The 26,161-nt window shown below is 40.5% G+C and overlaps 1 non-coding gene across 3 annotated transcripts; it reads left to right on the top strand.

Annotated features, from left to right (window-relative positions):
* The first annotated feature begins 963 nt into the window (after positions 1-963).
* On the top strand, positions 964-23,163 carry LOC102085932 (uncharacterized). 3 transcript variants are annotated; one of them, XR_010466602.1, is made up of 6 exons: positions 964-1,171; positions 10,825-10,944; positions 12,199-12,404; positions 13,345-13,418; positions 19,798-19,892; positions 22,895-23,163. It is a non-coding gene; the product is annotated as an uncharacterized LOC102085932 (transcript). The 3 variants fall into 3 exon arrangements; XR_010466611.1 differs by having other exon boundaries at positions 14,286-19,892; XR_002419515.2 differs by lacking the exon at positions 13,345-13,418.
* The last annotated feature ends 2,998 nt before the right edge of the window (positions 23,164-26,161 follow it).

Below are 26,161 nucleotides of genomic sequence, written 5' to 3'. Positions count from 1 at the left end.
AACGTCTGATGCTGTGCCATTGCCATTCCACGATGAAATGCAGATGGAAAAGGACTACAGAATTTCTAACACCATGGGTGTTGTAATTAAAAGAAAAAACCTGTATGGAAAAAAGTAGCAATGTAGACAACACTCGCAGGGAGCTGGTGAAGCTAATCTGCATTGCAGTGGTGCTTTCTGACCCAGACAGTCATCCAAGCAAAGCTGAATTGTGTTCCGGTCATTTCAGAGCTAAAATGAGCTGAGGGATTAATCTTCCCCCAAAAAATTTAGGCTACCCCACCAGATCTGGTTAGAGATATATCATTTGGTGGAGTGAATCTCATGCAATACTCAACATAAAATATTGAAGGAAATCACAAATGTATAGTCTGAGAAACAGGCACTGAAAAGGATTTAGTTTGTTGAGGAGACACTGATGTGAGAGGTGAGAGAAGTTTTCCTGGTGAAAGATGGGTTTGCTGGCCACGTTCCCTCTCTCTGGTTCTCCCTGCCTTTGCCGAGGGGGACCGTATAGTTCCTCTTGAACACTTATATTTGAAAAAGGGAGTTAGGAGATGTTATAATTTTCATTTTGTAATTGTAGGGAAGCCTTGATATATTCATTATCTGCTCACAGCTGATGTAATGCTGTCTAACAGCACTGCAATTGCAGGATGACAATTATACCACTGATGGCATTTTTTTTTTTTTTTGTCACCCAGGCTAATTCCAATGAGGTAATAAATCTATATGTCAGTAAGAAAATACTCAGTTTACCAGCTGTGCTCTATTTTATAGCCATAGGTTTAACACTTTGAGAGGAGTGTTTGCTAAGCATCACTTTGCAATTAGAGGCAAAGAGGAAATTAAACATTGCATTTTTGTTACTAAAAAAAAAAACAAACCAGAATTGTTTCTCCTAATTTGTATTTCTGTTAATGCTGCATAACTGAGTGTCTTTGTCTTTTGCTTGCTCATCAGCTCAGCCTAAAGGTGGTATTGAAATACCAAACTGGAACTTTGCTCCATCAAGAAACCTTAGCCTTTCAAGGGTGTTGTCAGGACAACAGTAGAATGTCTTCAGCCCTTTGTTTACTGACTCAAGGAAGATTGCCCGGAGCCTTGGACGCATGCAGAATCATGGAAGGACATTTTTTGCTCATGAGGACTACCAAAAGTCTGCATCCAGGTACAGGCATAGTTGCGGCTTTCCTTCAGGTTATTTTTGTAGAGAAGAGATGGTATTTGCTGCAGTATCTCCTTTAAAGGAGCTGCAAAACTCAAGCAAACCCTTGATAAGAGTCTGAGTCGTTACCCAGGAGGATATTCAAAGGCTTTAAAATGTAAGGATCTTGCTTATTGCTTTAGGGACAACTCTCCCAAACCGGACTTCACCCTCAGAAAGGATAAATCACCCTTCACTCACTATGTCCCTCTCTATATTTGTTAATTCAAATTCAAATTCCTTGTGAAGGTAGTCCATAAAAGGGGCAGAAACACAGTACCTCATGGCTGGTTTGGCATTGTCTTCAACTGGTCCCACCTAAGTATGAATCCAAGAATGGAACAGATATTGCAGGGAACTTCAGAGCGTCCCACCATGTGAGCTGCGTGAAGCTATTTGAGCCAGTGACAGGCAGCCGAAGGATTGAACTAGGCTGTATGTGGTTTACACCCACCTAGAAATCCCAGTAAAAATACAGTATTGTCTCCAGGCAGAACTAGTTGTCCCAAAAAGATATATACATCTTTCATTTAGTTTCACATATACTAAGGGTGGAAAAGACCTATGAGAACACATCTTCAGCTGGTTTGAGGTATCTTGAATGTGTCTCCTTCAGAGAAAAGACAGCAGCTGACAACTCCAGTTTTAAGGCTAGCCCCTATGTGGACGCTGCTATGGACTACTTCCCATTATGTTGTTCAGTGGGTGGTCCTGCTCATCTTTATTGCTCAGGCTGCTTTCACAATACTCAACCTACATTTCTCCTTTTCCAATGATATTTCGTTGGTGATAGTTCAGCTGCACAAAGTCTTTGCCTTTTTGGGGTTTTTCACCCACCTGCTCTATCCATTCTGGTATCACATGCCCCTATGATTACCTACTGAAGACAAGTGTTTTAACTCTTTTACTTTTTACTTTTTTTTTTTTTTTTTTTTTTAATTCCCCCATAGATCAGCTGCTGGATCCCTTATCATTTTTGTACCCTTCTATAATTCCTTTTTAGTTATCAATATTTTTCTGGTGATTAGATATCCTAAAATGAACCCAGTATATTTTATTCTGGTCTCATGCCAGCCTAAATCCAGAGTGTCTAGCAGAGAGCAGAGTAGTAGCTAGAAAAAGAAGTCCTAGATGAAGTAACTCGTTTGTTGCTTCACACCAAGATGTCAGGAGTAGATGAACTCTGTGTTGCTTGCACAAGAAGTGAGAGAACTCTATTTACCTGTATTTACTTCTAGGAGGAATTTTTTTATAGTCAGTGAATCCTGGTCACGTCACGCACTGGGTCATGTGAACATCAGGATCAGTATTTCCAGCCTCCCCTCTCCACAGCTGCACAAAGGGAATCTTCCACTCCGTGCTCCCTACTCCACAAGGACAGTGCTATAAAATTGTAACAACTTTTTTTGTTCTGTCACATTGCAAATGCACCATTGGCTTCCTCCTAGCCTTCTTTCAATGTCATTGCTCTCCATACTTCTCCCTCCGTTGAATGCTATTTCCCCTCTGATAAATTAGTGTACCATTTTCGAAGAGCTGCATCTCACTCATTTCCTGCCCATGGTTCTAAGCTCTCTAGGGCCTCTTGTATTATTTCTTTTGCTCTCATTTGTGTTCCCCTGCCCAACCCTCTCAACTTAATGTTATCTACATATTTTATTAACCAGCTGTTTTATTCCCCCTCACACATCACAAGTGGAGATGCTTCATGAAATGAGAGCTACCTGTTGTCCATATAGGGAACTTATGAGATGCAACCCCCTTGCCTATTATTATTCCTTTTTTGCAGTCTTTCAGACAGTTCCTGTGACAGTATTTATTTCTAAACCAATGGGGATAATATTTTGAGAGGCACTTTTTCAAACACTTTCCCGATTCCCAGCTCTTTGATGCCTGCTGCTCTTCCCACTCTAATTCATTTTGTAGTGCTTTATATGCATTTTTCTCATGGACTTAATCTTTGTAAACCCATAGTTCTCCTTGCATATGTTTCCATAAAGAGATCTGTGTAATTCTTAGGACATTATAGGGAGAGCCATGAAAAGATACCTTTGAAAGCCAGTGTGAAAGCTCCAGTTGTATTCAGAGCTCTAAAGCTGTTTCCAAATAATGAGGTACACCATACTGTTTGACTGGGCTTTGGGACAATAACTCCAGATAAACATTAGGAGATAAAAGAGATCACCTTCCCCTTTATGCATTTCCTTGTATTGCGTGAACTGTTTTCCAGTGGGGATTGAATCATATTTTGTCTCATAAAGAAAGCAAAAGAGGTCATTAGCTCTGCTAATTGTTGGAGATAAAGAGTAAAAGGTGATGACAGTTTGCTTTGTGTGTGGTTAAGCTTGTTAAATGCATAAATTAAGCAATTCTTTTAATTCTCATTTGATTCATTACTGCTATGGTATTCCACCATACCAGCACACTAGCACTTGTTTTGTTTTTTGTTTGTTTGGTGTGTTTGTTTGTTTCACTTCACTTAATTTGATTTTAAATTATACCTTTTCTTGTTATACACATTGAATTAACAAAATTACATTGGAGTACACAATACCAAATGTTTTAATTTGGTATTGCATTATACAACATCCTTTGAGCGTACACAGTATAAACACATAATTTAGTAGTATTTCTATAGAGAATTGATGAGAAGTGTGGCAGGATCTGATTTGCCATGAAGCCACAACACATGTATAAACAAATGTAGTAGATATATGTGGTTTTGGCCAACTAGGATATTTTGGTTTTGTTGTTTATAATTGAGATACATTTACATGCATTTGCTTTTGAGAATATGTAAATATGCCTAAAGCACCTTGAAGGTTATATGTTTAATTAGGTTGTTACCTAACGTCATACTGAGAAATGGATGGGAGTTGAGCCATCAGGATTTTCAGTGGCATCAGGATTCCCTGCATTAGGATTTTCGGCTATCAGCTGTGTTCAAGGAGGGTGATAGTATTGTCACACATGTCCTGGCACTGATGCTTAGAGACAGCCATGGTGTCTGTTCAGTGTGAATGTCACCCTGAACCTTTCCCTGACTTTTGCACCTGAGCAGTGTTAAATCTGCTGTATATTAAGGGTGTCTGTTTTGCAGAAAACAATAAAAATAGACACTGATACTTGACATTTTGTGCTTGCTACTGAAAATCATGTCAGTTTCATACTAAGTGCATGTGCTACATACTGAGGATGAGTTAAGTTAAAGCCCTGATCTGTAAGGAACTCAGGATCTCAGCTGAACCTTGGCATTTCAGGCCTACAGTTGCACACGGCTACTATCTCAGCCTCCCACCAGGACTTTTCCCATCCTGTCCCCTGAGTATAGTTAAATTTGTTGGCATACAAATAAATTGATTTGTACTTCTGAAGTCAAGCCTTTCTCAACGTAATAATAGTATCAATCTATGATTTTCTTAAAGGCTTAGCTTAGAAAGTCTTGAATTCTTGGAGTGTTTTATAGTTAGGATGCCTTGTTGTTACCTTTATGAGCGCTCTGAGCAGTTCAAGTGGTATCCCCATGGCAGGTCATAGGGCCATGGCTGATGCATCCCATGCTACTGAGAACACTGGCATTTTTTCTTCCCTCTGCAATGTGCAGTGCAATGTACATTATAGAAAATTTTGGATCCTGTTCCCCCCAGAGAATATCAGAATGTAGCAGAAGAAACTACAGCATCAATGCACACTGACCTCTCCCTCATACACTGGAGCACTTTAGCTCCTGTCTCACAGGAACTGGTCCACTATTTTGTAAAGTAAACTAACTTGCTAAGAAAAGCTTTGAAGACTTTAATGAGCATCTCCTTAGAGATGTTGTTCCCTCATTTAAACTCACAAAAGTCTGTTGCCATCCAGCAGCTAACTGGCTACACAAGTTCTTAGCGAAATCCTGCAGGTCTTACTTCACCCACCAGCTCCCTCCCTATGTATAGGGCTTTGGCATGGGACTAGGAGCTGCAAGTACACTTAGAGACAGTGCAAAAACCAAATGAGTTTGGGGAAATCAATTCAAATGGTGCCTGCACGTTTGGGATTTCAAAGGTTGAGGGTAGGAAGTGCACAGGCTGAAGTCCAAATTCCTGATAAGACATACATATAGATTGTGATATTCATAAATTCAGAGTCTTCTTTGTCAGAAAATAATATACTGGAACATGAAGGTACAAGCATGTGTATTTTATTATAGAGTTCCTTAAAAATAATTGCTGGTAAAACAGGATTTCCAGTTTGAACCAAGAATCTTAGCTTTAGTCAATCCTTTTTTAATTAAGTTACTCTGAATTTCATCAGTAAGGGCTATATCCCCAGGAATTCCTCTGACAAAGGGGTCCCCCAAAATCTGGAAGATCACGCAATTACCATTTAAAGAAACATAAAGATGACTAACTAAAGATAAAAGCCTCTGAGGAAAAAAGCAGGAAAGAGTGTGAGGGAGTATGTGTGAGAGAACTTCACCTCTTATAAGTAAACTGTGGAGAATTATGCCTGCTTTTAAGTTTTGTGGTGAATGAAGTTAAGGTCCCTGGTGTCAGGTGTGGACCTACCTGCTCTTCTTCCTTTCTTCTTTTCTTCCACTTATCTTTCTTTTGTTACATGCAGAAAAAATTAAAACCTGACATTGATTTAGAGGGTCTCTTTGGGATGTGGAGCCAGGGGAAAAAGATTGCTCTTAATCCCCAGCTGAGTCACGAGAGCAGTGAAACAAAAGAGAGATGCCAGGAAGCCATTACCTTGGAAATCCCACACAAAGCAGGATCATAAGAGCTAACAGCTCCTCCTAGGTTCTTCCAGGTACCGGGACCTGTCCACAGCAGATGGCTCTATTTTTGTGCCTGGAAAGAGAACTGCAAGATGGTGCGTTCCCATCCCATGTCCATCAAAAGTATTGTGCTGTCTGAGCTGGCACAGGAGAGCATCTAATTCAGAAGCCTTTGAGATTGAAGGATGATCAAGTCTATTTACTCTTCTTCATGTCTGACAGTTCTTGCTCTCTTTCTTCTGCCAGCATGGCTGTGAGGCAGTGGATTGCCGGGACACAAGCTGGCAGCTCTTCATTCCACGCTTCAGCAACTTCCAACACCAAATTCACATGTTCCATCATTTGCTCCTTTACTAGTCCTGTGTGTTGTATTAAAAACTCCTGTCAGCCCATTTTTATGTTCCCAAGACTCCCCAGCTTCACTGGGTTCAGCCTGAGGTCTTGTTTAGGGGAAGTCACACAAACCTGGACTATCATTATTCACTCCATTATCAACAAGAATTCTGCTGTTTACAAAGTTACATCATAAAAATGACCTTTTGAGACCATCTTAGGAGCATTTTACATCTGCATGTGTACTGCATGTGTAAATGATGACTTACAAATCAACAGACCCCAAATGATCATTCTCTGCATCCGCAATTTGCAAAGTTTTTAAGCGCAGTTGTCCATCCTTTCATCTGCGCTCATACAGCAGCTTGCAGAGACTGACAAAAACACTGAGGGTAAAATAACGTCCCCTCAAAACCTTTTACACTGGGTTATTTCAGCGATCCAGCTTAGAGTGTGGTCCTGTGAGCAGGAGGGAAGAAGAAACACCAAACTGTGGCAGCCAGATGAACTAGAGCAACCAGAAGTGGGTGAGTCTGGAGGTGAGGAGTCCCTCAGCCTGGCTGTGCTGCTAAAGCCCATTTGCATCTCCGGGAAACTGTCTCCAGGTCTCTCCATACTGACGTGAAGCACAAATAGAGTTCCCAAGTTTGCAGGAAGGCAGATGAGAGGCAGCCAAGTGTTATGTTCACTATGTGCGTCTTCTCTGGCCAGGGAGGGGGCAGTTCCCTGCGGCTCTGCTTCCAAATCTATCAATGCCAGCGGCAGCCTGGAGGCAGCCTGGCTGTCGTGAGCAAGTGTGACTCACTGCTGCGCCACACAGCTGAATTATTTGGGGTGGGTGGACAGTATTTGTCACACTGTCGATGAGGATTTGGTTATGGTAAGCAAGCACATAGCCTATCTGGGCTATTGAGTCAACCCTTGCTGTACACACAGAGTTCTATGACTTAAACTTACCGGAACAAGACAAATGTGGCAAGGGCAAAAGCATTATAGGTTCTGAAGACAGACAAGACACTGCACCTGTGCTAAATAATAGAATTTATGGCAGTAGATGCTGTATCAAAAGCTGAATGATTCTTAGACTTCATTCACAACCTGTCTAATAAGACCTATGGTGAGTATTACAGTCTGGGACTGGATGTTTAATTTCTGATGGTAATAGATGCTATCGAAGTGCAGAAGAGAAATAGAATATAGTAATTTAAATTAAATGTATTTTTTCAAACAGAAGGCGCTGCATAAAATGTAGAATGTCAGTGCTGTAATTATGAGGGTGCATTTATTTACCATGAATTACTGACATCTAGGCTAGTTGTTATAAGGAAATTCATGTATTTTTTCAATTAAGGAATGCATTTACACTTTTGAATCAACTTATGGTCCTTCAGTGCTTTTGGAAATTTGAAAATTGCTGAAGTTGATCCAGGCAGTCATTTTGTAAAGATCCTGAACTGTGCCCCTGAAAAAGAGGAAAGCATTGGGGATTATCTCTTGAAGGAGGATGTCCAAGGTCAACCAGTGGCTGTATTTCAGTTTCTCCCTGAGACCAGGATGGGGCCCAACTCCGTCGTGACAATGAGTGTAGGGGGTTTGAGTGCCTTTTCTCAGCTAGCAGAGCAGGGTACCCTCTTAGGCCAATGGTGTAGAGTCAGAATTAACTCTGTGTTTTCAGAAGGGCTAACACAAATAAAAATTAATTCAGAAGAAGATGCTAACGTCCATCATCAGTACATGCCTGGCATTTGTGTTACATGTCCAGCATTTCATGTTGCCCAGCAATGGGAAGCTAGCCTGGAAAGTCCTTGTTTGTTACATTCCTTTTTCCAGCCATTGCTCCCATAAAAAGTTCCCCATACTCTCAGAATACTGTGTTGTGCCAATGTTTGCCAACAGAAGGTGTGAACCTTGGGTCAGAAACCTACAAATAATCAAACTGGAAAGGAAAGGAATTTTATATGTTGCTGCTGAAGCAAGTATGGTTTTGTGCATAATCTGAGGTATCACTGTAGTAGGGTCTCAATGAAAAATAAAAATGATGTTGCTTTCCAGACTGTGCCCACTATCTGAGGACAGCTGTTATCCAACAGAGAAAGCCATAAATCACTTTTCTGGCAATGGGGCTCTTTTTCTGGCTTTGCCTTGGATGACTTCAGGCAAAAAGATGACACTCTGTGCCTTATATCGTGTTCTGTAAAAGGAAGATAGTGATGTGCTCTCCTTTGATGTTGTGGCAGAACTATACGTTAAAAATTCAGTGAATGGGCTGAATTCACTGCTGCTCTTCAGAAATTACTTCCCCTCCAGCTAGTTTAGATTTTGCCAGTTTGAATAAGAGCTAGAGAGGCAGGTAGGATCTGAGATGAAAAGAGTCAGATGACTTCATCGTACCCCAGAAAAGCTTTAAATAGCTAACAACAAATATATGCATCTGATACCCATGGCAATGAAAAAGGTTTGAACTAAATGTGACCAGGGCTTAATCACAGGTTTTAGCTGAGGGACACCTGCTGGTGGTCTGCACATGGCCTCCAGCAACCTATGGGATGTAACCACACTCAAAGCGGGCACAGCCTCTGCTGTACTCTGTACTTGGCTGGCTGCAGAAGACCTTGCAGATTTCCCCAGAAATGGTTTCCTCTGAGTTGGCATTGATGTGCCAGCTGTTCCCACCCACTCCAAAAGTAGTCCTTTCCGAAGTGCTCTGATCAGTGCTGAGGTCATTGACAAGGTTCCTGTTCCCATTATCATTAAAGGGCTTTTGGGTCAACAACTGACTGAGGCAGAAGGTCTGCCAGAGCTTCAGTTTCAGCATGCATAAGCAAAAAAATCTCTGCTGGCTTACTAATTTCAAAGGGTTGTATTCAGGCTGCCAACTCTTGCATCTAAAGTTCATGTACAATAGGGTCTGTGTCAGACAGCCAGCTGGACAGGACTTCCAGCCTCTTGTGAGAGCAACAGATGAACCAAGGCAAAATGCTCAAGTTAGATGCCAGTGTAGATGGCTGGAACATGGCCTGAAGCTTCTTTTACCACCAGTGCTTGTTTCTTTTTTCTGAGGTTAAAATTGAGGCCTCAGAGAATAAAAGGAAGCAAAGCCCATGCTCATCACCAAGCTCAAGGCAGGTCGATGCAGCCCTGTGTGAGCCCTCTTACAAGAAAGCTGGACATGTGAGCTGGCGGGGGTTGTATTTACGTATGTTGCATGTTCATTACAGCTAATCCTCTTGAAACTTGGTTGGCAGATGCCTTAAGCAGTTCTGTAAAACTGGGACAGATACAGTATTCTGCAACCTTTGGATCTAATTGCAAATAAAGAACATTTTATAATAGTATTTTTCTACTTTTTAAGATTCCCACTTTTAAAATTATAAAGAGAATTGGTGTATATAAACAGTAAGTAAATAGACTTTAGTAGTGAGATTAATATCTTCCAGCTTCCAGCCTCCTGTGAGAGCAACAGATGAACCAAGGCAAAATGCTCAAGTTAGATGCCAGTGTAGATGGTTGGAACATGGCCTGAAGCTTTTTTTACCACCAGTGCTTGTTTCTCCTTTTTTTTTTTTTGAAGTTAAAATTGGGATCTCACAGAACAAAAGGAGGTGAAGTCCATGCTCGTCACCAAGCTCAGTGCAGGCTGATGCAGCCCATTTGTGAGCCCTCTTATAAGAAAGCTGGAAATACCAGCTGGCAGGGACCCAGAAGAGCCATAGTCACTTGCTATCTCGTGGTGCATGTGTGCAAAAGCCACAAATACACCTTGGCAGGGTGCCACATGGTGAGCACTTCTGGAAGAGAGCATTTTACTTTTTTTCAGTATACTTTTCCTTTAAAATTGAATGAGAATTGGTTTGGTTCCCAGGAAATGGTTGAAGCCATTTTCTCCCAGATGGCTGTAGATCTCCCAGATCCTGTAGAAACGCGGTTTGCTAAAGCGTGCTGTGTTTGTCTTATGTATGAAATTTGTTTTCATAACAGATTCTTTTGCTACTGTGTTACTGACAAAGGTCACAGATAATTGTGTTCACTTTATAAAGCAAAAGGTTGTTAAATCTTTTGTATAAGGATAAAAGTACAAAAAATTTCTAGTCAGAGCTTCTGACAGAGCTTCTCCATGAACAGAGGGAATCTAGAATCAAGCAGAGACTGGAATTTTAAAGCTGATATCACATATCTCTTCCAATCCCCCTGGTAATTCAGAAAATAAAAGGAATGGCCCGTTTTTAATCTTTCTCTCAGCAAGCCAGACCAAAAAGCCCAGGATTTACTATCACACCTTGAAAAATGTGCCTTTGCTAGTCTCTGTTAATCCACAGGAGAGGTACTTGAAAATAATCACTATAACTAAGCTGCGAGTCCTGAAATATAGTTCTTTCAGCTTTGATTTCACAGATCAAATGGTGACCAGTGTTACAAAAATCAAAAAGGAAAAGGAAAATTCGATGTTTTTACTGAGTTCTTATATTGTATAAATATCCAGGAGCCATTTTGTCTTTAATCTAATGCTTGATCTTTGTAGGTTTGGGCAGCAGATGCTAAAGTGCTTCACAAACCTCCCTCAGATTTTCTTTGGAAGGACCTGGAGAGATTTAGGACAAGCCTTGACTGTGCTACCATTCTCTGTGAGCCTGGTGGTCAGGTGAGTGCCCTGAGCAAAATCACCATGTTTCTTTACCCAGACAGCTCTACCGCTGGACATCCTTCAAAGGTTTAGGATAGTATTGTTAAACTCTTCGTAAAATAAAGCACAAGCCATCCAAACATAGCAAAGCTGTGATCTATCTCTGTTAACCTTGCTTCAGTGAGGATATTAATTATTAGGATCTGAAGGACTAAAGAAAAACAGTAGATTGATGACACCACTTGTTGAATAAAAGGCTAACGTCCTCACAGCGACTAAAGCCGGGGCTCCACAAGTGTTATTGCTGGCCCACTGTCCTCGTTCACTGTTTCAGCCATGAAAGATCCAGCTATGCCCAGGGCTACTCAGCCCATGGCTCCCATTAGTAACTGCCATCAGCCTGGCAACTGTGTCAAATGCTTTTGTGCAAACTTCTGTCGACTTGTGGATGAGAAAGAGCCCAAGACCATTTTTTACCCTATAGCTGTCCAGTGGCAACTATGGTTTTGATCATTTTTTGCTAGAAAAACTTGAACTCACGACAATATGGAAAAGACCTGTGATTTTCATAAACAGTGTAAGTTTTACAGCTTCCCCAAGGTAACATAGTCTATACCTCACAAACAGTTAAGTGAATATTTACTTTTGGTCTCGTCTTTTCACATTTACTCCTGTTCTACCTCTTTTGACCATACTTGCTATTACATCAGTGCAGGAAATCAGAGGCTGAAAGGGAACTTGAGACATGACTATCTCTGCCAGGCTTGCTCCTGGCCATGGCTTGCCTAGATGGTTCTGGAAGACCTTCAGTAATGGAGACTCCACTATGTCCACAGGCATCTGCTTTGGTGCCTAGAGTGAACTTCTGCCTCAGGTTTAGTCCTTTCCTTCTTGTCCTACCCACTGTGAACATGAAGAACAGGCTGCTTTTTCTTCCTTCAGTAGCCTTTGACGTACTTGCACAATTGTCATGTCCCCTTTATCTTCTTTGTCTGGTTTACTTAATTGGAGCAGTGGAATTTCAAGGCCCTTAGATGATGAAGCTAACCTAAATATATTTAAAGACTGGAAACAGATTTTAAAGACCAAATTAAAAAAAATCTGGAGTTGCCTTTAGTATTTATCTTTCAAATGATAGATGACTCAGAAATACTTTGGAGTGCCCACCCTTTTAGTCCTTTGTGGTTTGCCTACAACAAACAGTTATCATGATGAAAAAAATGCAGAATATAAATAAACAGTGATACATGTTTGTGTTTGGTTTTTTTTCAGGCTGTGGCTTGGTACACTCCTCTCTACTGGAACAGAATGCAAGGATAGATGGCGAAAGAAGAAAGTGAAAACTTTGAGAATATGGTTATACCAACTTTCTCGGCAGAGGGATGGGAAAAGAAACAGCAATTCACAATAACTGTCACAGAGTGGAAGAGGGCTGACCCATGCCAAACAGGAAAAAGAAGACAAAGCTTCATTAAAAGGTACCTGGCATTCATTGAGTGTACTCTGTAATTACAGCATTGTCCCGGACTGGCTCTGTAATTGAACACTATTAAACTAGCATCTTGGTAAGCAATGTTGTGCAAAGCTTAGGAATTTTGAAAATAAGGAAAACGAGCCAAAAACTCCTGATAGGAATGTGTTCATTGTCAGTCAAGACTAAGTGGAAAGTAAAATTCAAGTAAAATTCTTCTTAATATGTGACTTACTAATTAAATATCATCATTTAAGCCCCAAGTGTTTGGATGGCACCATTTGGAGTCCATAAACTGGAAAGCTTTCAGCCAAAAATGTTGATGTTCACAGAACTATTTACCTTTGTCTTGAGAACAAAGGCCCGAACACGGTCTTCTCTCAGGCTACTGGCACTTTGAATTGAGCTAGGGACTGAGAACCATTGCTTTCTAAATTACTTCAGATGTGTCTTCTAATCTTTCTATTAACTTAAATCTGTCTGCGCTATACAAAAGTGTGGTTAGTTGGTCTAGCTGTGGACACTTCAACTTGGGTACTCAGGTCTCAGTCAGGAACCCATGAGCTGAGTTCCTGACTGTTTCAAATTGGTGGGGTATTTTTCTAAGTCGTCTCCAGAATATTGGTTCCATGGGCTTTTGAGTCACATTTGCAATAGAAAAACATGTGCAGAAGGATTGATGTATTTAAAAAATAAATGATTAGCCAATCTGCATATATTTTCACAGAAAAAAAGTGGCTGACCCTTCTCATTTTTGGGATAATTGCTCTTTTCTAAATTTCTTACATTTATTTATTTGTACATTACATACATTTACTACTGCAATGATGTGTTATTTACATTATAAACATACACGCCAATAGAAATTTTAAAGGATGAGATAAAGATGAAAAATAAAAGTGTTTTAAAATGTAATTTTATCTACCGATATTAAAAAAAAACTGTAGTTTCTTCTCACAGCCCAATGGACTGTCTTGCACTCCCCCTGGAAAACCGCTGCTCTATAGAACTGCATATGTTGGTAAGATGTGGGGAGGCTATTGTTATTAATAGTGATGCATTTAGGAAATGAAACAAAATATTAGGAATTAATAAGAGCATATTGTCTGTGAATTCTTAAGTAGGCAGTGGTGAGCAAGTCAGTGTGTAATTCAGGTATGTCAAACCCAGAAAACTGTTGACACACTGGAAAGAGTTCAGGGGAGGATGACAGAGTGAGGAAGTGTCTAAAGAGATTGATTCATGAAGATTAAAAAGAGATAAATGTGTGTTGGACAAGCAAGGTGATAGTTGTGTTAGGGGTTTCAAGAATCACAGCAAGAAAGGAAATAGTCTTAGGTCCAGGAAACAGAACTAGAAGGAATAGGACTAAGTAAAACACAGGTTAGGTTGAATATGTAAATAAAAAGAAGCTTTATTCATAGAATCCATAGAGTAGTTTGGGTTGGAAGGGACCTTCAAAGGTTACCTAGTCCAACCCCCCTGCAATGAGCAGGGACATCTGCAACTAGATCAAGTTGCTCAGAGCCCTGTCCAGCCTGGCCTGAAATGTCTCCAGGGATGGGACATCAACCACCTCTCTGGGCAACCTGGGCCAGTGTTTCACCACCCTCATTGTAAATAATTTCTTCCTCATGTCTAATGATCTATAGTATAGTCTTCCAGTTGTTCTCATTGTTTCACTTAAGTGTTTTAAACCACTAGCAAGTTTTAAGTGGTCAGCTGACATTAATTTTAAAGTAACTAGTTATCCAGCTTCTGAAGACAGCTTTGTAACACTCATTCTATCTTTAGTGAACATTTTAAACTAGACTAGTCAAATTATTTGAATATACTAAGGAGGTCACCCTGTTGCTGGCAGTTTTCAGGAATTTTTCCCCATTTCTAGGAGTACCAGCCTCAGAAAAACTTTTCAGCTTGGGCCAGGAAAGGGTTTATGCACCTGCTTGGCTTTGCACACCCAAAGAGTAATCCTGCGGCCAGGAGGACTGTCAGGAAGATCCTTCTCAACTGTTCAATCCAGGCAAAGCAGATTAAAACCTGATGGAGTCAGTTGTAATAGACCTAATTTCACGGTTTGTTTCCTGCTCTGTCTTAATCACTGGTAGCATCAGCTAACGGATGTCTTTTTGTGTAATCCTGGTTTGTCTAATTTGCTAAAAGTTAGCTTGTCCTTTTTTGTGTAAATCTGGTCTTCTGCAGAGCTGGGTCCTCCATATCTGGTTTTTCTGGACAGGGAAACTCTGGTGACAGAAAGGGAATCGGCACCTGCCAGCTGCAAGTGCTGGTGGCATCAGAGGTCGTGTTCACATTAGCAAATGCTGGGGACAAATGAGAACAGGTCTGCAGAGCAAACCCCTTGGTGCTGCAGACCTGGCATCCACCCTGTACACGCTTCAAAGGTGATTTACTTTGCCCCAGCTCTAGGCTGGTACAACAGCCCATGAGGGGGGCACCTACCTCTTGCACAGTGTAGGTGCTTTTTGGGTATGAAACTTCCCAGTCTGCTGTGTAGCCCACTCATGCTCACCACTGAACTGCACAAAGTGGCTTCTGTCCAAATACCCACTTGCAGCCAGAGTGCTTGAGGTTTGACTCCAGAGGACATCTTCTGGCTGGGTTTCACTCAAGAGGAAGCCAGCCTGTGCACTTGATAGTGCTCCATGATGTGAACATGAGCACAGCAAGTGGGGTGAGTAGCAGCTCCACTCCATGGGTGCACTCCTCTTCGGACCCAAACACACACAGGACATTCCCCAGTGCTTCTCCCAAGCCAAAGGGAGTTTGCGGCACACGGTCATGTTTCTTACATTCCCATCTTTTGTCACATCTCTGCAGATGTAGGTTTAGTTCTATTGCCATGAGCTACATTTGGTTTCAGTTTTCAAGTTTTTTTCCTTGCGACTGTTAAGACTAAAAACTTTTTTCAGTAAAGCAAGCAATATGAAACGAAAACAAAACACCTCTGAGATGGTAATGCAGTCACATTGTTCCAGGACCCAGGGCTGCGGGCACAGAGGGAGGACCTTTCTGCAAATCTATTTCCTGAGTAAGGGAACTCTGAAGGCAGAACTCAAAGAAGGTGGTCTGCCGTGCATTAAATATATCTAATTTTCTGTAGGTTTCCACAAGCAATCTGCATACCCTCAGTCTCTCTCAGATATTTGCAGAAGATAATTCAGCTCTATTTACTTATGGTTCATTTGCAGTTCTTTCCACTACTGAATTATGAAATTATTCCCCTTAATACTGCCAGGAAAGTTAATAATATCCAAGATCTCAGATTAAAAATTAAATATGGGTATAACCATTATTTTTCTCTGATAAATATTCATGTGTAGTACATATTACTGCCAGATTTTTCCAGAAATGAATATAGAGAGAGACGTAAGCATCATTCTTATTTTATTACAACACAGAAATTACAAGTGCTTCAAGGAGATTTATACAAGTACTCTGCTAGACGTTATTACTGATAGTGGTGGAATTATGGTTTTCAGATATATGATGGAATGATGATTTTGAAATGTATGACTGCTTCCTTTTTTTCTTTTTTATTTTGCTTTTGTTGCTTAAAAAAATTTAACTAGTAGGCTTATAATTGACATGAACAACTGGGGTACATAATAATAGGCATAAATGTAGTCTTGCTTAGGTCCTGATGCAAGAAAGCTTCCCTATTCAGCAAGGAGTCTTCAACTTGTTCATAAATGCTTCATAATATCAGAGACTTAGAGAAATCAGTATTGTTAACTTATTTGTTTTCCTCTGCAAATACATTTTTAATCACTATTATCTTTAAATATGGATGGTTATTTTCCTAATGGCATAATACAGCAAATTTAGGTCAATGCCTTCAAATCAAATTAGTGATTCAAAGTATTTTTGCATTTCTCTTTTAGTTATGTAGTTCTTCTTTTCAAAATAAGCTTAGCATATGCTCATATTTCAGAAGTACAAAGACCCACTCAAAACTGCAAAGAGATGGGCCTCACAGATTGTACTGTTTAATGGTATTTGCTTATCAGTTTAAAGTATTTAGTTTCACATATATCTGTTGTATCTTTTCTAGTTCCTAGCTCTCCTCTATAATAATCAAACATTATATTTTCATTGTCTTTTGGGTGGCGTGTAAACAGCAGCCATCCACAACATTCCAGTACAGAACAAACTATGTTCACTGGCATTATGGTGTTATGAGAGCTGCTTGCCTCTCCTCTCCTCATGCAGCTCAGCATTTTACCTTCCTAGTTGTAATAGAAGAGGATTTTCACTACCCAGTTCCAGTGACTCCTGCGGCTTTACTTCAGAGTCACTGCGGTTGATAAGACAATGGTAGGGTGTATGGTGGCTTTTCCTTCCAGCACGTACGCATCCACACGTACTTCTTACTGGCACCTTACTGCTTGTCCACTTTGCCTTCTGAGTCCATCCTGAAGCTCTGCTGAGCAGTCTTCTCTGGTGCTGACACCAAAAGACCTCACAAGTTATTTACAAATAGGTTCACTTCATCTCTTGCTCTCTTTATAATCTTTTGTATTTATCGTTGAACTCTTTGGTTTCCTCTTCACCCAAGTATCCCCCTTTTCTTTTGAGACTGAGAGACAGGATTAGAAAAGCTGCTGTCATAGGTCACAAAATTCATGCTGGGCTCCTGCCTCCCATTTTCCACAGAAATGTATCACTCCACTGATGGCTTTTTTGTTGTTCTTGTTGTTGTTATTGATGGTGAATTTCACTATGAATCAAAATGCTCAGCTGTGAATTTTGTTTAAAAATAACTGCGGAGTGTATTGTGAAGTGAGCACTTTGAAGCCTCAGCCAAAACCAACAAGTTTTGTCAATCAGAATGTTTCCCTGTTGCCAAGGAATGCTAATTAAGCTTGCAGTGGCAAATTGAACCTGCAGACAAGGAACATATTTAGCATACATTTTCAGTGAAAAGAAGCCAATTCCTGCCACTATCTTCTCTAGCAAGTGGATCAAGCGTGTTAGCTTTTTGTTCTTCCCAATGGTTCTCATGGCTTTTGTCACAGAAACTGAGAGTTGAACGAGATGAGATGCACCCATATCATGATGCTTTGTTTTCTTGACTTGTCCCAAGGACTTCTCTACGGGACTGCCCATGTAATTTCAATTAGCAGCGAGAAATGGTTGCAGATTCCTCTCTTTGTTCATAGGGCACTGACACATTATGGGCAACACCAAGCAATTACATTGGCTGTTATAAACTATGCTACACAAACACACAGATGCGCTTTTTTAAGTAGAAAAAGGTCACACAAGTTATTCCAGTGATATCCCATCATGAGAAACTAAGGTGCTTTGTCCAGTAGACCAGTTGACCAATGTGGATCAATGAACTGTTCCTATCATTACTAAGACCTGAAGCAAAGCATCTCAGCCGGCTCAACACAGTTCACTCTGGTTGACAGCCAGGTGCTCCAGTAGTCTTCACCTTTGTGTGCATTTATGTGCCCTCTGCCAGTTCGAATTCCTCTGTAGCCTTCAAAATCTTAGAATAGCTTTTTGATTTCTCACTGATGCTGTTATTTATCTGGAATTCCAAGGTTCTGTGGTGCTGCAGAAGATGATAGTCCAGTAAAGGAGACCACTCTGGTGGCAGAAAGCTGTCAAAATATCCTGACTTTGTTTATTAGGTACCAAATGCTATACTATCATTTCATGAGAAACACAGCAATTCCGGTTTCTTTATTGCCTCTTTCTCAGCTGTGATATCTTATGACCTGAGAATGTATTTCCCTACCTGCCAGGCAGGATGCCAGTCCGTCAAAATAATTTCCTTATCTGTTTGTTGCTTACTGCTTAAAAAACACTGATGTAATGTGCATTTGTGTATTTTCAGTGCTCCAGGAAAAAAAAAAACAAACCAAACCACATGTTTTTATGACCTAGAATTTTGGAGGAGAGGAAAACTGGGGAAAATCAAGGGGATAAATAATAATTCTTTGTGGCCAAATGTGGAAATTGTGAAAGGACTTAAAGATTACTGCCCACATCTTCAAATAATATAAACAAGCACAGCTCTTGCAATTTACCTCCTTCCATCATGGTCAAATAAGTTACATTATGAATACTTCAGTGCCACCGAAAGCAAATCAAAGATTTGTCCATGGTTCTGTTGAGAGAGAGAAGGGGTGGCATTCAACAAGAGGCTTTCTTAAGACTTCAGGAAACCCAGATACCTCTGTGGGTGATGGTAAGGTATGTGTAGCAGGCTCTCCCATGAACTGCCTCAGCAAGCCAGTAGCGCCGACCTGCTTGTTGTTCATTAGCATCACTTACCAGACAAAACATCATCACTATGCTGAGGTGTGCTGACACATTATGCACTTGCAAACTCCGGTTGCCACTGAGAGGCAAATCTGGAGAGCTGCAGTGCCTTTGAGATGTGAACACTTCCAAGCACACAAGTGCCCGGAAATATCAGCAGATCTGCCTGAATGAAAAGTACATTTATTGCCCTTTGCTTCTCTTGCAAGCTGATCGCGATGGGTAAAACTGTGGTTGCAAGTGTCAGGTCAGCCTGTGAAAAAGCAATTCTCTCCTGGATAATTTTGGCAGAACAACTTGACCTTCAAGAAACCACGACTAAGGATGACCCTTTATTTTCTTGTCGCCCATTACAGCACATAGTCTGTGACCGAGTCATATAATGGAGTGATAAAATGAAGTCCAGAGATTCACTTTTGAAAATTGCTGTCATCTAATAACAATACCCAGCACTTATGAAATCTCCAAGTGAGCTTGCTTAAAGCTGGTGTTCATGTCAGTAGAAATGTGGTCATTTAAAAGCCGATTCTATGGTAAAAGTATGTCCAGGGATGAGACTACTTTTGAACACAGCTCAAGAAACTGACAGAAATCCAGGGTCAAGAAGTGAAAAACTTGTTCCCTCCTTGCCAGGAATTAATGGAGAACTGCAGGCAGTGAAAACAAGGAGCCAAAGATGTGATGATTTTTGCAGTGAGACTTGTGAAGATGAAATAAGGCAGATAGTCTGAGAGCGTCAGCTAGAAGGAAAGTGACAGTGAGGTGGAAAATGATGTGATTTCCATTCACATTCAAAGGCTGCTAGAGGTTTGGAGAAGTACATGTTGATCATGGGCAGCCATCACAACTGTGATTTTGGCCAACCAATGCTTGCTGAAATCCAATTCAACAGAATGTCTGCAAGAGACATTTAAAATAAAGGTGTCTTAGTGACAGCAAGTGACCTTGCCTGTGATTGTGTATTTATCCCAATGTGGCTTTTATTTAAAATGTTCTTTCAGAAGGTCAGAGGAAACAGAGTTCTTTTGTTGTTAGCGTGCTTGTTTCCTAAACCGACTTCCTTTTTAAAGTAGGTATGTGGAAATAATGACTGTTGTCGTCAACAGACACTCTGTACGCAGGATCTAGCCAGAAGAAAAATCCTTCAGTTCCCAGCTATGTGAGTGGGGAAGGCAGAAGACAACCAACTCGGTCAGCAGGGGTGAGTAGAGTTGCTACAATTCAGTTTTCAAAATAAACAAACAAACAAAAAATGACAACAACCAAACCCACAACCCAACAACAACAACGTAACAGTAGAGCTTAAAAAACCCCATGGTTAAGAATATAAGAGTTTCTTTAGTTTGTTGGATTCTTTTAGTCATCTTTCTGTGAGAAAGACCTAAGCCAGACCACAAATACAAAGCATCTGGATTCAGGAATTGCAACTTGATCACAGCAACATGCTTTTAAGTCTAGAGAACTTTGTGTTTGCATCTTGGATTTGTTTGAAGTTGAAATCTATTTACACTATTCCCCTAGGAAAAAGAAGGTTTAAGTGTGCATCCACACAATATATTTTAATCTGTTTGAAGGCTCTTCTGCTTGCATTACCCTACCTAAAGACCTAGAATCTGGGGTCAGCAATAAAGCCCTCATATGTAAATACGTGGGCCCTCAAACTTGAGGTGTTTCAAGTTCCCCTTTCAAACTTCGTGATTTCTAGACTCATCCTCTGGAGTTGGTTGTTTGATTTTACTTAATATCTGTTGCATGATACATTGTAACGCAGAATATTTTCTCTACATCTTTATTTGTACCTGAAAATATCATTAGATATGCAGATGTTGGAAATGTCTTGCACGTTAAATATCGTTCCAGTTTCCTATCTCTACTTCTGCTGTTATAAAATCTCTAAGAATTGATGGATTTTTTTCCATCAAACAACTTAGATATACGACTTATTATTGCTATAATTATTAAATTGTGCAATATGCATTGAGGTTATTTACAATGGTTAGTGTTTTCCAAAGAGCTATATACATTTATATATATGTCTAAGTAATAAGAAGAGAGAGGACAGCCAGCCTATCTACATCAGGTAGAAATTCAGAAAGTGGAGAATGGTTGCTTGTGCCTGTCTGCTCACTGTATATATGAAGTGGGGCTCTTTGCTCAGGTACAGATTTAAACAAATAAATACAACAGTCCTACAGTTTTCCCTTATGTTAAATGATGGTAATAACCTATTTCCTAGGGGCAGTGTGAGTCAGCAGTGTTTGTAAAAAGGCTTTTCTATCTATGAGAGGCACTTCAGAAGTGCCATGAATTCATGTTTGTCTCATTGACGCTACATTAAATACTTCTTGATTAAGAATCTCACAGTTCCTGAGAAACTTGTTGAATTGAAATTACCTGACCACCCAAGAAAACCATGACCAAGAAACTTGTTTTCTAATCTCTATGTTTGCTACATGATAGTCAGGGTTTAGTGGAACCATTGCAATAGCCAAAGACAGCTAGGTGACATTTTACAGCTTTATGGGGAGGAAGCCCTTAGCGCTGTGGGCTAGATGCTGGTTCACACTGCGTACATTTCACAGCTCAGAAAACAGCTCATCCTGTGACCTGTAAGGATATCAGCAGTAACTAACTCTGTGCACACAGTTCTTTCAGAGCAGATGGAAACAAGGATGTTTGCTTTATTTTCAGCAAAAGAGACTTAAAAGAATACTTCAGATTACAGAATTTTAAAAGTTGGGCTTGACACTCACGCAGCTGACTTGTAGCAACTCATTAGACCCTGGTGTCACAGCTGTGCTACAGAGCCCTAAAAATATATCTGCTTCATGGTCAAGTCAAGCTTTTATTCAGATATTCCTTAACAAATCCTTTTACCTGATAGACTTAGGCTTCCAGTCAAGACAGATCGTCAAAAGCACTAGATTAAATCCCAAGAGAAGCTCTCATTTGGGCTGGCTTCTTGCCCATTTTGCCATGAAGAGGTGTCCAAACCAGCTGAGACAGAGAGATGCAGATCTATAAGCTCTTGCACAGGGTAAGGAATAACAGAGCAGCTCAGTTCAGTGCAGCTTAAAGGACCACGGGATGCACTTCTGAAAGTGAGGTGCATAAAGAACCCTTGAAGACACAGTAACTCAAGTGTAGCTTTGCAGTGTGGCCTCTCATGCACAAGCAAATCCACATGCTACTTGCCTTCCAGAATAAAGATAATTTTATACATCTTACTGTTAGTGGTTGCTATAGGCAGCTGTTAATGATTTTCGCAAATGCTATATGTATTTGTGGTGCTGTAAAACTGATTATTATTAAGACAACGTCTGGGTGTAAGGTCTTTTGACTCACTTATGTTCTTATCAAAACAATCACAGTATTCAAGTAGTCCTAACTTTTCCATCATAAAACCACATAGTAGACAGGAGATCTTGAGAGACATCAGAGCCTGATGACTCAAAAATTTTGGTTCTGTATAGAGTTTCAATGTGGGAAACTGGAATAGGTAAAATTAAATCACTGAATGCATAATATATGGATAGTCTTATTCTGAACCAGAATGCCTTTTTTCTGGCTTAACCTGTTTCACTTTTAAAATTACATAAGCTAAAGAAGAAAAAAAAAATCGCTCTTATTTGGAATGGAATATCTACAGAGACAGTTAAAACTGTGTGACCTCAGTGGTATGACTATACTAGTAAGTTTTCCCATTCAGACCACCTTGATAAACACCTTCACAAATTATGCTATAGATAACATGTTTTCTACTATAAATTAATTGTAGAGGAATATCAGTGAGTATGAGCTAAGCTCAGATAACTTAATAATGACGTTAAGTTCCTGGTTTCCCAAAAAAAATGCACTTCAGATTGGTACTGAGTGGCTGTCTGATATTGAGAGAAACTGTGAGCTTCCTTCAAATTCCCAGGGGACAGTATTTGCCAATACAATAAATGGGTTTCCTTGGTTTGTTATCCTAGTAAACAAGCAAAAAATGGAGTAGGAAAGGACTAACAACTGGCTCCAGGAGGAGGCACCTCTGAAGCAAGGTTGCCGTGTTGGGATGGAGTGAGGAAGCTTGCAATAGCCATAGAATTTAAAAATTCACTTTAAAAATGCATATGTGAGGATCCCATCTGCTTCCTCAGTTAGCCCACCTCAGTGAGATGTTCACATCTTAATATGTGCTACAATTTTACTTTTCTCTAGGAGGAGGAAATTCACATCTAGTGAAGAGCAGGATTTCCTGGTGTGTGGTATCCAATCACCAGCCGTTAGGAGCAAGGAGACACGGCAACTTCTAAGGCACCTGGTTGGCTTAAAAAAGAATGACTTGTTGGACCTCAAACTTAAACTTTCAACTTTTCAAGATAAGAGAAGAGGCATCTATCTGGTTCATGTGTTTCCTAAGTAGGGGAAAAAAAAAAAGGAACAAACCATACCATAATAAACGTGTCTGTTGCTTGGTACTCATCACATTCCTGACAAACATTCATTCCTTTCTCCTTTACTTGTGCTACTAAGCACTTCCCAAGTGATTTCTGTTGTTCTTGAACTGGGTTTTTCATAGCATTTATTATAAGAAAACCTGATTGCAATAATCAAGAGGGTTTACCCTTGAAGTCAATTTACCAAAAAATGCCTTTTTTCTGGATGGAAAATGGACCATTTCCATGCCAAATAAGCACTGGGAAAGCTTAGGATATTTAAGAAGTGACATTTGATTACTTGATAGGGCCAGATCAGAATTGTAGCTGTCCACCCCAGTGCAGGTGTCTGCTTCATTGGTGAGAGAAACCAGGGTAGAGAGGACAAGACTGGCCACCTTCCAAACTCTTCTGTGGGGCTCAGTGGGAACCAGATGACTGGCGAAAGGGCTGGCTGAGCTGCGAGCCTGTGTGTGGATTGCAGGGGTCGGGGCAGAAGGAGTTGCCACCTGACCTGGCCTTTTCTCCACCACAGTGCTCCCCACAATTCTTTCTCATGAGGAGTCCAAGTGAACTGGTACATATACGTTTAAAATCCAGATTTCAAATCAACAAGGTCCTTTGGTTGATGATCACTCCTTTTGCCTTCAATTTGCTTCTCTGCAGTAGCTATTGCTAGTTCCAAGGTATTTTTTTAAACAATGAAACAGAAACAGTCCGAACAAGCTGTGTGCAGGCACACAGTGAATTGTCAGAATACTAGTGCAGAATTAAAGTGGATATCCTCCTCACTGCATTTCAGGTCATCTGGAATAGCTCAGGAACAAGTGACACTCCAGATTACTGTTCAAGAGGAGACGGAGCAGGCAGTCACTCCTGGTACCCTTTTGCTTTCTCGTTTTCTCCACCGCACTCCAAGTACCTTTGTAGCCGTGCTCAGTGCTGAAACTAAACAGCTCCAGCAGTGGGGCTGCCAATGACTGGGACTCAACTGCAAAGGTTCTCTCACCTGTGTGTCTGTGGTGTGGACTGTTATGACCCAGTTGTGAGAAGCAGACTGCAGCCCATGTGGGACATGTTCATAGGTCTCGGTTTAGTCTCTAGTGGAGAAGCTTTATGTGCTGCTGCTGGTAGCAATCCCAATAGCAAAGACAGAGACTGCATGGGCATAGGAAAGAAGCAAACCTGTGGGAGAGTTTTAAGACAAATTAGATGGGCAACATAAAAAGTCTGTTTCTACTACTTACCCTGTGTTGTGGATTTATCAATTTATGAAATTGAGTCTCCAAGGCTAACAATATTGCTTCTTTTACAAACTAAGTGAGTGTCAAACACCCCGTTCTTCACACCCACCTGAGGCTTCTTTGGACACTATAGGATAATACAGGGTATTTTAAAAAAATTGAATAAAATCTGCACCTTATCTATGATCCCCGTATTCCCTACAGTTTATGGTTATGAAAATCCTCTATCCAGACTCATTGCAATTAAGTAATATAGGGCAAGGCCATTCCATATTCTGATATGGAGGTGATTGTTCCAGAAAAAGTTGAAAATAAAAGCAGTTCTTAAAAATAAGCTGATAATGTGGGGAGGGCTTGATATCATTCTTAATCCATGTATATATGTTACAGCCAGAGGCAGCACATGGAGTCTAGTTATGACATAGCTGCATGTCAAACTTCTTACACAGTGAAAGAAAGAGCAGTACAGAACTGATGGTGTCTCAGGTGATGTTTGTGCACTAACTGCACTCTGACTTCAGAAGAGATCAGACAAGTTGTAAACAAGTCCCCTGGCTTGCATACAGGACTTGTCAGAAATAAGGAAAATGTGAATCTAGTGGCTATTTAGTGCTTTTTAGTTCTTACTAAGAGAATACAGTTATTCCCCTTGGAAGTGAATTTCTGTCTCTGTCTAAAGTGTTTTGATGGGAGACAGAAGAAAGCTGGATTTGCTTATTAAAATGTTCTAGTAGCTTAGAAAATGAGTGTATTAAAATATTGCTAGCAAATATGCTTGTTGGATGACGTGTTGTTGCACGGGAAGGGTGTGTATGCACAGCAACACAGGTGCAGGGGCCTCACCAGCATCATATCACATGCACTGGCTGTATGTCCCCCATGGGTTTGGGCCCTTAGCACTTCATTCTGCAGGAGTATAAGGTGCAAGAGCCAAACAACAGAAGCACAGATGTGAATCCGTTCTGAAATAGCTGCAGAGTCACAAGAGTGCACAGGCAACACATGGTGGATGGAGAGTGCCCTGTTTTCTTTTAGTCTGCCTCTTTTTCTGTTAAACAAAACACTTGGTGAATCACAATTTTGCTGCATGCTCCATCCAGGAGACACTGTAATGCACAGTGAACTCCCTCAGGGACTTGATATGAGTTTTAAAAATGTATTGTCTGATCTGTATGTTGATACTACCCTGCATAATCCCAGAGAGCTGGTACATGTCCACGTGTCACTGCACATTTTCTTTAGATAGAGCTCTGAAAGTGAAGTAAAATTGCATGCTATTTATATCACAGTTATTAGAAAGATGGCAAATGTAATAGAACTTAGAAAGACAACAGCGGTTCCTGTGAATCTTGGGGCACTGTAGAAGCCTACTTTGTAACCTTGCTGAAAGGAAATGCATTCCCAAAACCTTACGAAAGGGCTATACTTTTGACAAATTTGCTTTTCTTCCTCACAGTGCTGACAGAAAATTTCATAACAAAACTCAGAGCCAAAAAAAATTCATCATTGTGTACATCGTTACCATTTGAAAGCTCAAGCCATAAGCACTGAAAGGATGACTACATAGTAGTCCATACATGTATTTTGTGACTAAGTACATGCATGCAGTGCAGTATCAACTTCATCTGTTGGCCCAAATGCTTAGGGGCCACTTTTAAGTTTCAGTGGCACTTTCAAGTGGAATGTGACTAAGGGGCAAATAAAGACTCGGTTCTGATCATACTGCCAAAATGTCCTGATGCATCCCACCAGACAACCCCAGGGCTTCCCAGTATAATGATGGAACATCATCTAGGACAGTGAGG

Source organism: Columba livia, chromosome 1, assembly GCF_036013475.1.
Source record: "Columba livia isolate bColLiv1 breed racing homer chromosome 1, bColLiv1.pat.W.v2, whole genome shotgun sequence".
NCBI lineage: Eukaryota > Metazoa > Chordata > Aves > Columbiformes > Columbidae > Columba > Columba livia.
The sequence above is the reverse complement of the archived record's forward strand: the minus strand, read 5'-3'. Positions and strand labels throughout refer to the sequence as shown.